We start from the raw sequence: 17,716 nt of genomic DNA on the forward strand, positions 1-17,716 counted from the left end.
CAAGCTTTAAATGACGCATTAAACAGATGGATTTAATTGATATTTATAGGACATTCCATCCAAAAACAACAGAATACAGTTTCTTCTCAAGTGCTCATGAAACACCCTCCAGGATAGCTCATATCTTGGGTCACAAATCAAGCCGTGGTAAATTTAAGAAAATTGAAATCATATCAGGTATCTTTTCTGACTACAACGCTAGGAGACTAGATATAAATTACAGGAAAAAATCTGTAAAAAATACAAACACATGGTGGCTAAACAATACACTACTAAATAACCAAGAGATCACTGAAGAAATCAAACAGGAAATCCAAAAATACCTAGAAACAAATGACAATGCAAACACGACAACCCTAAACCTATGGAATGCAACAAGAGCAGTTCTAAGAGGGAAATATATAGCAATACAGTCCTACCTCAAGAAACAAGAAAAATCTCAAATAACCAACTTAACCTTACACCTAAAGCAATTAGAGAAAGAAGAACAAAAAAAACCCCCCAAAGTTAGCAGAAGGAAAGAAATCATAAAGAGCAGATCAGAAATAAATGAAAAAGAAATTAAGGAAACAATAGCAAAGATCAATAAAGCTAAAAGCTGGTTCTTTGAGAAGATAAACAAAATTGATAAAACATTAGCCAGACTCATCAAGAAAAAAAGGGAGAAGACTCAGATCAATAGAATTAGAAATGAAAAAAGGAGAAGTAACAACTGACACTGCAGAAATACAAAGGATCATGAGCGATTACTACAAGCAACTATATGCCAATAAAATGGAGAACCTGGAAGAAATGGACAAATTCTTAGAAAAGCACAACCTTCCGAGACTGAACCAGGAAGAAATAGAAAATATAAACAGACCAATCACAAGCACTGAAATTGAGACTGTGATTAAAAATCTTCCAACAAAGAAAAGCCCAGGACCAGATGGCTTCACAGGCGAATTCTATCAAATATTTAGAGAAGAGCTAACACCTATCCTTCTCAAACTCTTCCAAAATATAGCAGAGGTAGGAACACTCCCAAACTCATTCTACGAGGCCACCATCACCCTGATACTAAAACCAGAAAAAGATGTCACAAAAAAAGAAAACTACAGGCCAATATTACTGATGAACATAGATGCAAAAATCCTCAACAAAATACTAGCAAACAGAATCCAACAGCATATTAAAAGGATCATACACCATGATCAAGAGTTTATCCCAGGAATGCAAGGATTCTTCAATATATGCAAATCAATCAATGTGATACACTATATTAACAAATTGAAGGATAAAAACCATATGATCATCTCAATAGATGCAGAAAAAGCTTTCAACAAAATTCAACACCCATTTAAGATAAAAACCCTCCAGAAAGTAGGTATAGAGGGAACTTACCTCAACATAATAAAGGCCATATATGACAAACCCACAGCCAACATCATTCTCAATGATGAAAAACTGAAACCATTTCCACTAAGATCAGGAACAAGACAAGGTTGTCCACTCTCACCACTATTATTCAACATAGTTTTGGACGTTTTAGCCACAGCAATCAGAGAAGAAAAAGAAATAAAAGGAATCCAAATAGGAAAAGAAGAAGTAAAGCTCTCACTGTTTGCAGATGACATGATACTATACATAGAGAATCCTAAAGATGCTACCAGAAAACTACTAGAGCTAATCAATGAATTCGGTAAAGTAGCAGGATACAAAATTAATGCACAGAAATCTCTTGCATTACTATACACTAATGATGAAAAATATGAAAGAGAAATTAAGGAAACACTCCCATGTACCATTGCAACAAAAAGAATAAAATACCTAGGAATAAACCTACCTAAGGAGACAAAAGACCTGTATGCATAAAACTATAAGACACTGATGAAAGAAATTAAGGATGATACAAATAGATGGAGAGATATACCATGTTCTTGGATTGGAAGAATTAACATTGTGAAAATGACTCTACTACCCAAAGCAATCTACAGATTCAATGCAATCCCTATCAAACTACCAATGAAATTTTTCACAGAACTAGAACAAAAAATTTCACAACTTGTATGGAAATACAATAGCCCGAATAGCCAAAGCCATCTAGAGAAAGAAAAACGGAGCTGGAGGAATCAGGCTCCTGGACTTCAGACTATACTACAAAGCTACAGTAATCAAGATAGTATGGTACTGGCACAACAACAGAAATATAGATCAATTGAATAGGATAGAAAGCCCAGAGATAAACCCATGCACATATGGTCACCTCATTTTTGATAAAGGCTGCAAGAATATGCAGTGGAGAAAAGACAGCCTCTTCAATAAGTGGTGCCGGGAAAACTGGACAGCTACATGTAAAAGAATGAAATTAGAACACTCCATAACACCATACACAAAAATAAACTCAAAATGGATTAAAGACCTAAATATAAGGCCAGACACTATCAAACTCTTAGAGGAAAACATAGGCAGAACACTCTATGACATAAATCACAGCAAGATCGTTTTTGACCTACCTCCTAGAGAAATGGAAATAAAAACAAAAATAAACAAATGGGACCTAATGAAACTGAAAAACTTTTGCACAGCAAAGGAAACCATAAACAAGATGAAAAGACAACCCTTAGAATGGGAGAAAATATTTGCAAATGAAGCAACAGACAAAGGATTAATCTCCAAAATTTACAAGCAGCTCATGCAGCTCAATATCAAAAAAACAAACAACCCAATCCAAAAATGGGCAGAAGACCTAAATAGACATTTCTCCAAAGAAGATATACAGATTGCCAACAAACACATGAAAGGATGCTCATCATCACTAATCACTAAGAAATGCAAAACAAAACTAAAGTGAAGTATCACCTCACACCAGTCAGAATGGCCATCATCAAAAAAATCTACAAACAATAAATGCTGGAGAGGGTGTGGAGAAAAGGGAAACTTCTTGCACTGTTGGTGGGAATGTAAATTGATACAGCCACTATGGAGAACAGTATGGAGATTCCTTAAAAAACTAAAAATAGAACTACAATATGACCCAGCAATACCACTACTGGGCATATACCCTGAGAAAACCATAATTCAAAAAGACTCATGTACCATAATACTCATTGCAGCACTTTTTACAATAGTCAGGACATGGAAGCAACCTAACTGTCCATCGACAGATGAATGGATAAAGAAGATGTGGCACATATATGCAATGGCATATTATTCATCCATAAAAAGAAACGAAATTGAGTTATTTGTAGTGAGGTGGATGGACCTAGAGTCTGTCATACAGAGTAAAGTAAGTCAGAAAGAAAAACAAATACTGTATGCTAACACATATATATGGAATCTAAAAAAAAAAAAAAAAAAGGTTCTGATGAACCTAGGGACAGGACAGGAATAAAGACACAGACATAGAGAATGGACTTGAGGACACGGGGAGGGGGAATGGTAAGCTGGGAGGAAGTGGGAGAGTGGCATGAACATATATACACTACCAAATGTAAAATATATAGCTAGTGGGAAGCAGCCACATAGCACAGGGAGATCAGATCGGTGCTTTGTGACCAGCTAGAGGGGTGGGAGAGGGAGGGTGGGAGACGCAAGAGGGAGGAGATTTGGGGATATATGTATATGTATGGCTGATTCACTTTGTTATAAAGCAGAAACTAACACACTATTGTAGAGCAATTATAATGCAATAAAGGTGTTAAAAAGAAAATCACTGTTGAAAGTAACACAGCCTTGGTGAGCCAACTTGTGATAGAATCTAGATCGCTGTCAGTTCAAAATTAAATTTCCTGAGTTGGGCGGATGGTGGCCACATCCTGTGTGGTTGGTTAAAGAAGATTCGTTTTTGGATGGCAGGTGACAAGGACCATATTCTATGGGAAGACTGAGCAGCCTATTAAAGAGATGAAGCCTGCCCCGTCTCTACCCAAACGTGGGTCACAGGCTCCTCTACATAAATCCCACACCCCAGGTATGCTGGATCTTCACTTTCTCCAAATCCATCATGCACCTTCCCGCACCTCTGCCGTTTTCTCCACCTGGAATGCCCTCCCCCTCCAATTCCTACCCCACAATATCCTGTCCATTTGCCAAGGCCCAAGTCATTGAGATATAGATAATATTCCCCCATTATCTCTTTCTTCCACATGGAACTTTTAGCTGGACACTTGGTTACTTGGCTATAGACTACTTTTCCCAACCTGCTTTGTAATTAAATGTGGCCAAATGGCCAAGTTCTGGCCAACGGAATAGGTGAGCCACTCTGGGTCCATGCCTTAAAGCATCTGTTTGTTCCTCCATCCTCCCTTCGCCCTTGCCACAAGGTGGGAGGTCAATGCAGCAATGACCAAGCTTTAACCATACAGATGAAGATAATACCCAACAGGACAGTGGAGCAAAGCAACAGCATAGAGCAAAACTGTGTCCCTGAATGACCCTGCGGAGCTGAGCTGTCCCACCAGACTAGTGCCACCTGCGTCTGCACTGTTACGGGAGAGGGAAATAAAATTATATCCTAAGATTGATCTTATATAGACTACTGTGTTTTGGGATCTCTGCGCCATAACTTATTTATCCACTATCTCCTCTAAAAAGACTTCCCTGAGAGCTGTCTGAAGTCCTGCCGTGACTTTGGTGGCAATGCTCATACAGCATCCATGTGCCATTACAGCCACGTCCATGCATGTTACTTGTCACTCCTGGACTGGAAGATTCTTGAGGGCAAAGGCCACACCGACTTCATCTTTGATGTCCCCCAGAGCAATCAGCACAGCGTCCTTACACGGAAGTCATGTCTGCTGAAGAAGTGAGTGAATACACAGTGCTTCCCACTCGAATACCGTTTTTAGAAAAGAAGCAAAGATAGCAGCAGTGGAGTCAACACACAACACACTTAAACATAAACCAGAAAGAATGGGGCTGACAAATAAGAGGGCTGCGGTGTCAAACTGGTAATAGTAATACTCCAAAAATAAATGTATTGTGGTAACAAAGCCTGAAGAGACTGCACTGAAAAAACACAGAAGGTTACTGAAGCCCTGGAGCAGCGCCCCCCTTCCGCCCAGTGACTGCGTCGCCCTCAGGAGATGGCCAAGGTGGAGATGGCCACACGCTCTCAGGACCTGGACGACCACTTCTGCAAACTGGATCCCCTCCCCCTGGGCACTTGTTGTCGTACTGGGAGAGAGGGAGTAACATTGTTCTTCCAGACCATGGAAGTCTCAGTCACAGGGGTGTGAGGTCTGGGGCCAGACTGCTGAGTTTGAATCCCAGCTCAGCTGCTTACCAGCTGTGTAACCTTGGACAAGTAGCTTAACCTCTCTGCACCTCCATTTCCTCGTCTGTAAAACAGAGATGATAACAGTACGTACTTCTGAGGTTGTTGTAGGATGAAGTGAGTTCATACATTAAGGCACCTACGATAGGGCCTGGCACACAGTCTGTGGCAAGTGCTGTCATCAACATCACCCTTGTCTTTGTTGTCGTCACCCTTACAGGTAGCTCACAACGCAGAACCCTTTGTGCAGTAGGTAGAGCAAACTAAAATGCCTGATTTCCAGACTAAAAATACTGAGGTTCTAAGGGATCATGTGACTTGCCAGGGGTCACCAGGAATAGAAGCGGGACCTGGACTGCCCCTCTGGTATCCCAGCTTTAAATCATGTGCTAATGGGGAACTCTGTAACCTCCATGTGGGAATTCTTCTCCTGCTTCCAGAAGGGCTCCTGGACTTTAGGAGGGAGCAGCTCCGTGGAGGCTAAGAGCAGAGGGGAGACTATCATCTCCTCCTGTTTGACTGGCTTCTCAGGAGTCCAGGTGAGGAGCCAGACCTCTCTGCCTGCTGCCCATCCCCCAGCAGCCTCTTGACCCTCCTGGGCCCCAGGGAGCTGAGCCTTCTCTTCAGGCTGCGTGGGGGCGGGGAGGCACCAGGAAGAAGTTTGGGTGCTTGCTGATAAAAATAGATGAAGAAACGTGAAGGGGCCAGAAAGTCTCAGATGACGTTGTAAGCAAACCTGCAGAAAGGAAAATGTGAATGAGGAAGTATAAATGAGAAAATAGAAAAAATGTGCTTGGGCCGTGTCAGAGCACAGGTGCTTCCGGTGATGTCCTGGCTGGCCCATTAGCGGAGGTGATCCGAATAAAGCCAGACTCTGTGTGTGTGTGTGTGTGTGTGTGTGTGTGTGTGTGTGTGTGTGTGTGTGTGTGAATGTGTGTGTGTGTTCAGGGGGCTGTGATCGATGCAGACACAGCACGGGACAGAAAGAGAGACAGGAAGAGTCTAGGAGCCATTCACAAAGAAAGGATGGGAGAAGAAAAGGGGAGAAGGGAGAGGAGACAGGAAGGGAAAAAAGACAAAGAGAAGCTGAGAGACGAGAAAAGAGGAGAGGCCGAGAGCCCCACCACCACAGAAGCAGGGACTGTCTTCACCATGTCACGCTCTCAAAGTGCCCCCCTCAAAAACTGAACAGAATGAGACTTCTCTCCCTGAGGGAGCTCTCTTTCAGGAAAGTGCTGGAATGTTCCAGCTACTGGGCGCTGACCAGTATCCCAGCCCCCCCCCTTCCTGGCTAACCTCCCCCTTTTTGTCTCTTCCTGATTTGGTAGGACGCCCTCCCTCTTCCTTGAGCTCTGTTTCTTCCATAAAATTGAAGATGCTGTCGTGGCCCCTCTCGGCCGATCATGTGAGTTGGGCCAGTGGAGCCCTCCAGTCCGGTGTGCCCACGGACGGCCTCCCAGAAGAGGTCACGTACATTCTCAGCCCCAGGTTGCAGTGTCATGTGACAACCAAGGTCCACAAACCCTCAGGCCCAAGGTCAACGCCCAGCAGTAGTGGCAAGGCCCAGAGGTCCCTCTGTCTGCAGGGGCAGCACTCCCTTCCCTCGGGCCAAGCAGACCCAAAAGTGACCCCAAACCACAGCTCCAGGAGCCCCGTCTCTGTCCCTGGAGACACGGGCCATGAGCTCCGTGGCTGGCAGCCTCCGCCTGTTTCCCCTGCGCCCCACACCTTGGCTGCAGGCCTCACAGTCCCCCTGGAGGTTGGCCTCTCCACGCTTCACCCCGTGCACTTCCTTCCAGGTCAGACAGGACTCCAGGCCACTTTCCTCCACCACCACTGCCTTGACTTCCTGAGAAACCTGAACCAAACACCCACCTTGGGACGCACACTCCTTGCGTCTGCTTTCAGGTGAAGGAGATTCCAGGCCCTTCCTGGCCAGGCACCTGCCCCCTTAGCAGGGCCAGCAGGACAGGCCTCGGGCTTCCTCCGCCCCCGCAGCTCCAGCCCGCAGCCCAGTCCCGGGACCCCCTCGCCTCATCCTCAACAGCATGAATCCACCCACACCCAATTCCAAGTCTTCTTAAATCTGTAGTCCCAGCAGGTCTGCCACACAGCACGTGCATAATAAGCGTTTCTGGATGGATGGCTTTCAACTTCTGATTCCTGGGAGTCTATAGACTGTTTTTTAAAACTCTTCTTTCAGACCAACCCCAGTGCATCTCCGCCTCCTCCTCTGTCTCTGCTGCAGGCACAGGGGCCCGTAGGAACCCCTTCTTGACCTTCTAGGTGGCAGAGGCCAGAGGACTGCAGACTCTAAGGTGTTCCTGGGCCATCGCCCAAACCTGGTGTATCAATTTCCTGTGGCTGCCGTATCGAATTGCCGTAAACTGGGTCGTTTCAAACAATAGAAATTTATTCTCTTGTGGTTCTGGAAACCAAAGTTCTGAAATCTGTGTCCCTGGGCTGGAATCAAGGAATTGAGAAGGTGGCACTCTGTCCAGAGCCTCGAAGGAAGGAAAGAATCCATCATCTCGCCTCTTCCAGCTTCCGGTGGCATTCACTGGCTTGTGACCGCATCACTCCAATCTCCACCTTCTGGTCACATCGCCTTCTCTTTTCTGTGTGTCAAATTTCCCTCTGCCTCCCCCTTAAAAGGATACATGTGATTGCATTTGGAGCCCACCTGGATAATCGTGGCTACTCTTCCTATCTTGAGATCCTTAACCACATCTGGATTAAATTTAACTTAATCACATCTGGATTATGACAAAGCCCTTTTTGCCATATAAGGAAAGTGACATTCACAGGTTGCAGGGATTAAGACCTAGATGTATTTGGGGGGGCCATTGGTCACTTTGCCCCTTGCTAGATCTGTGATTTGACCAAGTTGCTGAATTTATCCAAACATCTATCGAAAGTCTTCTGGTGCCAGACACCATGCTAGGCATGAGTTCCCTGCAAAACGGAGAAAACAGTATGTTCAGTACTATGTTGATGTATGGACAGTGCCTGGAATTGTGCCTGACTCACAGTAAGCACTCAATAAATCCTAGCTATTACCATTATCCACAGGTGTTCAGTAGGTGGGATTTATTTTTAACACCCAGATTATACAGGCATGGAAAAACCGAGACAAAACAGAATCATGGAAGACAACAGAAAAAAGAGGTCCTCCATATCTTCTTTGATTTTCACAACCCTGTGTGAGTTGGGTGATCTTCTATTTTACTGAGGAAAAAGTAAAGTTCAGAAAGTTAAGATCCAGCAGACACAGTTGATGCTCACCACATATCCATGGGTGCTCCACAATTTCCCCTGTAGCTAGACAGGGCCACATGACCACTTCTGTCCAATGGACTGGGAGCAAGAGTTACAGGTGTCACTAGTGGGTTAAGGCAGAGGAAGCACCCTGAACGTCCCCTCAGCTCTCCCTTCACCTGCCATGCTCACCACAGAGTTCTCACGTTGAGACGGCATAACCACAATATTGAAACAACCCAGGTCCCCAGGACACTGCTGGAAGAGAGCTGTCTGATCCACAGAGGACTTCATACAAGTGAAAAAACAAAAACAAAATACAGAGCTTGTGTGTGTTGGGCCACTGAGGCTTGGCGTTCGTTTGTTATCACATCATAGCCTATCCTTGACTTACTAAAATCCAGGTCTTCTGACCAGGTGTTTGTTTCAGTCTACACTTACAGTCTTTACTTCCACACCTCCCACTCACATTTTAGTCTCTTTGGTCAGCCTTCTAGCCCATCTGTCCACTGAATTTGCCCTTTGACCACCATACTGCCAAATCCAATTAACGGTATTAGACTTTTTTCATAATGAATTTCTGAGGAGTTCTGCTGAAATATTTTCCTCCCTTGGTTACTCTAGTAGAAAGTAACAGAAAACCTAATCTAAACTGGCCAAAACAAAAATAAAAGTCATTATGTCACATAGGAAAAGGCTCGATGGAAGAGTGGATTCCAGGGATGGCTGCGATAGTGGATCACCAATGTCATCAAAGATTCCAGTTCTTTCCATTTCTCCTCTCTGTCAGCTTTGGCATGTGGACTTGCTCCCTAGGCTGGGTTTCCTTATGATCACAGATAGCTGCAACTGTTTCTGGTATCCCATGCAGACTGGACAAAGTCCAGAGGTAAAATAGAACCATCTCATCCTTGCTCCCATCTTAAGAATAGGAAACCTTTCCCAGAAGCCCTTTAGAACTCTTCCTCTCACGTTTCATTGGTCAGGATGGGTCACAGGTCCATTCCTATACCAATCACTGACAAGGGGAATGAGGTTACCACCACTGGCTTCCACTGTCAAGATCCACTCTTTGGAACAGGAAGGACCACATACTTATGTCAAGGAGGATAGAGGGACAGACCTTTCTTGGTGTCCTCTCCTGGGTACTCTTCCTCTGAAGGCAACTTGAGTTTTTACTTCCCCAAGGGTTTTATGCCCAGACCTCTGGCCCTACTCCACACCCTCTCCCCAGCAGTCTCATTCATCCCTATGGTTTTAATTTCCACATATGTGACCAGGAGTCCAAATCTACACCTCCTGCTCTGAATTCTCTCAAGCTCTGGACTCAAATATAAAACCGTTTGCTACATGAGGTCCCAAAGGATCTTCAAACTCGCTGTGTCTGAATCAGAACTGATCTAAACCTTCCCACCTCAACTTCCTCAAAGTTGTTGTTCTTCTTGGGTCTGTGGTTCAGGTTAGTGGCATGAACTTCCACTCTCCACTGCTCCTTCTACCGCACTGGATTAGTCATCAAGCCCTGGGGTTCCAGCTTGAAACCTCAAATTCATCTCCCCTCCCCATCCTCACAGCTGCTGCCTGGGTTCAGGCCTATGTTTCTTTCCTGGTGCATCACAATAACCTCCTAACTGGCCTCCTTGCTCCAGCCTGGGGGCCGTCAATCCACCTAATACAGCCTCCAGGGCAGTGGCATTGTGCCCCTTCTAATTCCCATCCCCCAGCTCTGAACACACATGCTGGGTCTTCCATGGGCAGACCCTGACCCTGCAGCTCTTTCATCTGCATCTTGACAACACCAACCTTCCATATGATGTCACCACTCTGGGCCTTTGCACCTTCTGTTCCGACTGCCTAGAACACCCAGTAAACTTTTCTTCTTCCTTTAGTCATCACCTCCTCCAGAAAGCCTTCCCTGATTCACTCCTGATAAAGTTAATCAGTGCCTCCTCTGTGTAACATTTTCCTTCGATGATCCATTAAGCATGTACTGCCTGCTTACTATGTGCCAGGCACTGGGGTATGACAAGGAACATGACAGACACAGTCTCTCTCCTGTGGGAGGGAGAGGAAAAGGAAACAAAGCTAAGAGATGTCAAGAGGAATTGGAATAATGATGGGGAGGGCCTCAGGGAAGACTTTTCAGGGCACCTGAAAGATAAGTAGGAGCTCACCAGGTGAATGGGAGAAGGGAATTTGGGCAGAGGGATCAGCCTGTGGCGAGGCCTTGGGTGGTAAAGAACATGGCATATCAAAAATATCAAGAGGTTGGGCTTCCCTGGTGGCGCAGTGGTTGAGAGTCCGCCTGCCGATGCAGGGGACACGGGTTCGTGCCCCGGTCCGGGAGGATCCCACATGCCGCGGAGCAGCTGGGCCCGTGAGCCATGGCCGCTGAGCCTGAGCGTCCGGAGCCTGAGCTCCACAACGGGAGAGGCCACAACAGTGAGAGGCCCGCGTACCGAAAAAAAAAAAAATCAAGAGGTCAAATCTAAACCTTCTACAGCTTCTCTTGCTGGACCCCCCAACACAGGGCTCACCAGAGGGTCTTCCCTACCAGGAAGAGTCCCTAGAGGGCAGGCTCCAGGACCGACTCACCTCCTTCTCTTACTACTGCAGGATGTGGCACCCAGGAGGAGCTCAGGGGGATTTGGGGAGAATGGAGAGATAGCGGATCTGACAAAGGCGTCACGTGTAAATGTGAGCCACTCTGCACAGGCAAGCTTATTCCCAGGGAAGACATTGCAGGCGGAAGCCCCCTTTGTACGCACCCTCCTGTCCATGCCCAGACTTGCCAGCAGACACCTGGCCCTGTGGGCAGCAGGAGAGATGCTGCCACCTTGCCCCTTGAGAACAGTGCTGCTTGTGTCCCCCTCAAAATTCATATGTGGATACCTCATCCCCAATGTGATGGCCTTTGCAGGCGGGGCCTTTGAGAGGTGGTTAGGTTTAAATGAGGTCATGAGGGTGAAGCGTTCATGAATGGGATTAGTGCCCTTATAGAAAAAGACACGAGAGAGGATCTCTCTCTCCACCATGTGAAGACACAGTAAGAAGGAAACAGTCTGCAAACCAGTGTCAACTGAAAGAAAAAAACAACAGAGTTGTGAGTTAAGTTATTTTCAGGCATCTTACTGAGGACTATAGTCCAGGAATCAGGCTGTCAGCTAGCTCTGAGGAACTACTCTGAAGAGGTAGGTGAGGAGCCAGTATATAAATGAATTTGGGGGCTAGGAAAAACAATTAGTCAAGCATACATCTTGGTAAAAGATGACCGCTAATCACCAAGAACAGATATCTGAAGTTAATGTGCTTTTCTAGCATGGAAGACACAAAAATCTGGGGTCGTTGAAATTCTTCCTCAGAAATGCACCTTAACTGGGTAGGGGCCTGTTTATCCAAAACACAGAGTGTCTCCTGCAGTTTTTCCCTCCTGAATGCCCAGGGCACACTGTCCTGGGTGACTGCAGTGGGTTGTGATTTAACCCTTTGTATAACAGGATAATGAACAACACTGTTCTTTTTGTTTACATCAGGAAAAGAACACTTACCAGAAACTGACCCTGCTGGCAACCTGATCTCGGACTCCAGAACTGTGAGAAATGCATTTCTGATGCTTAAGCCACCCACTCTGTGGCATTTTGTTATAACAGCCACCTCCTGGCATATCCCTTCAGACTCTTCTCCCCAGCAAAATGATGTGAGATCCACCCAGGGAGGGTGGTGCCGAGGGGAGGTTGCAGGCAGCCTTCCAACCTCACCCCCTTCCTCAGCTCCGCTGCCAGCCCCTCACACTTGAGTGTGCCCAGGGAGCCTGGTCCCCCCTCTCTGAAATGCAAGGCCTAAGCCAGTCCTTTGCAGGTCATGGAACAAATAAAACACAATGACCACAAGTTCAGACAGATGCAGAGCCATGTGCCACCTGCTTTTTAAAGAGGGCTGCAAATACGGAATAAACCTAAACTTCGAGATCCAAACTCGGTCCTTGAGCCAATTCTAACACCATAGAGGCTCAGAGTAGCACCACTGGAAAGATCCTTGTTGATAAACCTGTTTCACACTGTCCCACAGCAGACAGAGGCCCAGAGATGCTGTACTATCTGTGAAAATTCAGCGAGCCAGGGCAGAAGGGCACCTGAGGCCACCTGATTCTCCACTCAGAACTCTGCCAGGCAACAGGGAACTCTACTCAGTGCTCTGTAGTGACCTAAATGGGAAGGAAATCCAAAAAAGAGGGGATATATGTATACGTATAGCTGATTCACTTTGCTGTACAGCAGAAACTAACACAACATTGTAAAGCAACTATACTCCAAAAAAATTAATTAAAAAATGTAAAAAACCCTAACACAGTGATGAATGGAGCCCAAGCACACTGTTTGAAAATGAAGTTGGCATTACCTGTTTAGACAAAGACACAAATGTACTTGTAGCTTCATCTGGAAAAAAAAAACAAACTAAAAACCCAAAGAAAAGAAACAAAAAATTACCCCCTACCAAATCTTTGGAAGACAATTGTTCTAAATTGAGGCCCTCTCCTGACTCATCAAAACAAATCTAGCCAATGAAATTTCTTTTACTCTTGATGAATAAAAGTCAACATTTTAACAGTAAGAACTCTATTATGAGTACAAATTTCCAGTTATAAAATAAGTCCTGGGGACGTAACGTACAGCACAGCGACTATAGTTAATAATACTGTATTGTATATTTGAACGTTGTTAAAAGAGAAGATCTTACATGTTCTCATCTCAAGAAAACAAATATCTGTAGCTATGTTTGGTGATGGATGTTAACTCAAATTATTGTGGTGTTCATTCACAATACACACAAATATTAAATCATTATGTTGTACACCTGAAACTAATATAATGTTACATGTCAATTATACCTCGATTAAAAAACCCTATATTATGCAAATAAATAAATAAAACAAATTCCTCTAAAAAAGAAGAACTCCGCCAGGGAACCCACAGTGGCTCTTATTGCCCACAGGGGATGAGTCAGATTGAAGGGAAATACAAAAAAAGGAATGGAGACATTGCATCAGAGGCAGCACTCCCAGAGAAGGCAGCCCATCTGAGAGTAGGACACCCTTCCACCCTGCTGGAAGGAAGATGTGCATGTGCGCCCACCCCTCCCCTCAACCTCGCTCCTCCCTGGCTGAGTGTTAGGACGGACCTGGACGGAGAGATCCTGGAGTTACACTCTGCTTTAGTCTCACCTTTTCCTGCAGACTCACTCTGGGAGTCCCAGCCAGAGCAACAATAAGATTAGTGAAAATTTAGAGAAAATCTAGAGAATAGAGAATAAAAGACCTCAATTACTCCCTAAACAATAGGTTGGAAAGCTATTTGGAACCATTGGGGCAGGGCATTCTGTAGGAGGGTGATGTGGAGAGCAAGTGAGCATGGATAAACCTGCTAAATCCAGACAAGTCCTGTCTATTTTCTTAGTCTTTCTTTTTCATCATTTGTTTGGGGACAGAGAGTAGCAGCAGAATCCGCAGGTCCCAGGGATCACAAAAAGCAAAACTTGCTGTAGGCTTTAGCCTGTCAGCCTGGGGCGGATTCCTCCTTATCTGACCTCTCTTTATCTGGCATCTGACCTTTCCAAATTATCACTGCTCCCTTATCTGCTGCTTTCCCCCCCCGCCCCGCCCCACCTACCAGGCTGCAGAGATGTGGTTGCTGTCAAGGGGAAGGACAACTTACCTACATGATGAGGAAAGGATGGTTCCCCATAGAGACACGCCAGGGAGCCCTAGGACCAGGGCCCTCCTGAGGTTGGGTCCTGGGAAGGGCTGCCTTTCCTGACATCTGCAGCTGCCACAGGAGACTCAGGGCAGGAACCTGCTCTGGGGAGGGCGAGCATGGGTCTGCTGAGAGCACAGACTCTGAGGGTGAAAGGAGATGGTTATACCTTGTTCTCACGTGTTCATAGTAACATAGGCCCCAAATATGGGCATGAGGGCTCCCCCATGAGCCAGAGTCCTCTGAGACACTTTCCCTGAATTAGCAGCGTTCAGGAATATGTGTGTCCCCCTGCCAGACTGCTCAGTGAGGGACTGCCCAGCCTTCTGTTGGTTTATATCCCCTTTGTGAGTATGGTAGGCTGAACAATGGCCCCCCAAAAGATTTCCACTTCCTAAACCTAGAACTTGTGAATGCTACCTTATACAGAGAAAAAGGGAGGAAGGGGAATTTTGCAGGTGTAATTAAGGGTCTTGTGATGGGGAGAGATTATCCTGGATTTCCTGGTGGGCCCCAAATCCAACCACGTGTATCCTTAAAAGAGGGAGGCAGATGGAGATCTGACACACACAGAAGAGGAGAAGGCGACCACAGGGGCAGATATTGGAGTGATGCGGCCACGAGCCAAGGAATGCTGCAGCCACCAGAGGCCAGAAGAAACAAGGAACAGATTCTCCCCTAGAGCCACCACAGGGTGTTAGCCCTGCTGACCCCTTGATTTTGGCCCAGTGATACTGACTTTGCACTTATGGCCACTGAAACTGTAAGAGAACAAATTTCTGTTGTTTTAAGTCACCTAGTTTCTGGTAATTTGTTATAGGAGCCACAGGAAATGAATACAGTGAGTGATCTCATAGGATTCATTCTTATTATTCATTCAACAAACATCTGCCAAGTGCCCGCTCTATGCCAGGCACTGCTGTTGGTGCTGAGATACACAGGACAGAGCAGGCCTTGCCCCATGGAGCTGCAGTCCAGTTGGGCAATGAGGGCCAAAAGGCGTGTAGATGATTATCTGAAAGAGCTTCCTCCAAATAATTATGGACAGCAGCACTGGTGAGGAGAAGGGGAGAATGGTCATTTGAAAGGATCCTTTTTTTTTTTTTCTTTTTTTTCAGTACGCGGGCCTCTCACTGTTGTGGCCTCTCCTGTTGTGGAGCACAGGCTCCAGACGCACAGGCTCAGCGGCCATGGCTCATGGGCCCAGCCGCTCCGCGGCATGTGGGATCTTCCCGGACCGGGGCACAAACCTGTGTCCCCTGCATCGGCAGGCGGACTCTCAACCACTGCGCCACCAGGGAAGCCCTGAAAGGATCCTTTTTAAAGGCAGCTTTAAAAAAACCACACAGACCTCCATAAAATAGTCACAGCTACTGCAGAAATTATATACAAGTACACTTGTGAGCACAGATGTGCTCTTCAGGGAAACACAAAGCTCTCTGGATCCTAGCCACACCCCAGAAAGCCTTCTGTGCCCACCTGCAGGGCCAGTGCACTTCTCCCCTTCAGGGAACACAGGCTCCTGCAGAGATGGCGGAGCCTCAGCCCTCACAGGCCCATAGAAATGACCTTACCCAGGAAGACACCAGCAATAGGGTCCTGAAAGTGTGGCTGTTCAATGTTAACATAGAGATTGACTGCATGTAATTTACCCCAAACTGGAGGATGAGGTCACGACTCTGGGTTCACTTTAGATGAGTCAAAACGTGTTGGGCCTAGAAGACTCCAGGCTCCGGCAAACTTGTGCTTTCCCACATGTAAGCTGGTCACATGCGCAGTCAATTACCTCACGTAATCACGCCCGGTGAACTCCAGAACAGGCCATCTCCAAAGCTGGCTAAGCTCCTAGCACCGCCCCGGCATGACCAGGTAACCTGATTCTGCAAAATACCTGCTGATCTCGGCCACAGGACTCACTCTGTCTGAACAGCCCGAGAGGAGGCGTGGGGCAGTCCATATTCTGCCCCACTACTGGGGCCCTCACTTCTGAGGTTTAACAGAACCCCTTCCTTCCACATGTTTTGAGAATTAACACTTCCAACATTTGGAAATACACTTTGGAAAGTGTTAGGTGTAGAGACAAGGCTGAGCTATGTTTTTAATCATTGGTATTATTCAGTTGCCTCCGGAAACAATGACCTTTACACTGTCTTTGCTGGGTACAAAAAAAAAAAAAAAAAATTGCTCTAAACCAGCGGTCCTCAACCTTTCTGGCACCAGGGACTGGTTTCATGGAAGACTTTTTCCACGGACCTGGTCGAGGCGTGGGGGAGATGAGGGCTGGGTCAGGAGGCGGTGGGGAACGGCAAATGAGGCATCGCTCACTCACCAGCTGCTCACCTCCTGCTGTGCGGCCCGGTTCCTAACAGGCCCCAGACCGGTACCGATCCGCGGACCAGGAGTTGGGGACCCCAGATCTAAACGGTTTCAGTAGCTACAACTGTGTGTGTTAGCTGATTCCCACCCCACCCCGACACTCACCCGCTTCCAAGCTGGCCGCTCCAAGGCAGTTTCCAGAGTGGAGCTTGTGTAGTAAAGAATTAACCTTCCCCAAAGACAGGTCTGGCCTTTGTCCTCAGCTCCTGCAAGGTATTGCTAAATTCTTAGAATGTCCTGCCAGATAAGAGTTTACCTGGGGTCTTGGACCACACTGGATAGTCTAACAATGTGATTTATACTGGAGGCTTTGACCACATGATATCAGTTCTACCTCCAGACGCCTGGAGATGAAAGGTCAGCCAAGCAGGTGGTCCACCGTGGCTACCTGACTGCGTCTAAATGAAACTTCTGGACACCAAGGCTCAGGTGGGCTTCTCTGGTTGGCAATATCCCATGTGTAGTGTCACACGTCATTGCCAGGAAAAGTTGGTGCTGTCCGTGACTCCACTGGGAGAGGACAGCCGGAAGCTCCCCTCTCGGAACTTTCTGCTCCAGGTGTATCTTCCCTTTGCTGATTCCTTTCACTGTAATAAACTGTAGCCATAAGTACAGTAGCTTTAAGTAAATTCTATAAGTTCTTCTAGTAATTTATGAAAATTGAAGGTGGTCTCATCCACATAGAGGGACATAGAGATTATCATATAAGTGAAGTAAGTCAGACAGAGAAAAGCAAACATCATATGATGTCGCTTATATGTGGGATCTAAAAAATTGATACACATGAACTTATTTACAAAACAGAAGTAGACACACAGACATAGAAAGCAAACTTATAGTTACCAAAGGGGAAAGTGGGGGAAGAGATAGATTTGGAATTAACAGATACACACTACTATATATAAAATAGATAAACAACAAGGACCTACTGTATAGTACAGGGAACTATATTCAATGTCTTGTAGTAACCTATAATGGAAAAGAATCCGAAAAAAGTATATATATAAATAACTGAATCACTTTACTATACACCTGAAACATTATAAATCAACTCTACTTCAATTAAGAAACAAGA

At 45.9% G+C, this 17,716-nt stretch overlaps 1 long non-coding RNA gene across 1 annotated transcript; it reads right to left on the reverse strand.

Annotated features, from left to right (window-relative positions):
- Positions 1–7,726: 7,726 nt before the first annotated feature.
- LOC309835460 lies at positions 7,727–16,789 on the reverse strand. Its single transcript, XR_014297998.1, has 3 exons — positions 16,747–16,789; positions 14,227–14,408; positions 7,727–8,212 (listed from the first exon to the last, which is right to left on the reverse strand). It is a non-coding gene; the product is annotated as an uncharacterized lncRNA (long non-coding RNA).
- Positions 16,790–17,716: the final 927 nt, after the last annotated feature.

The sequence above is a fragment of the Grampus griseus genome (genome assembly GCF_964374135.1).
Source record: "Grampus griseus genome assembly, chromosome: 17".
NCBI classification, from domain to species: Eukaryota; Metazoa; Chordata; class Mammalia; order Artiodactyla; family Delphinidae; genus Grampus; species Grampus griseus.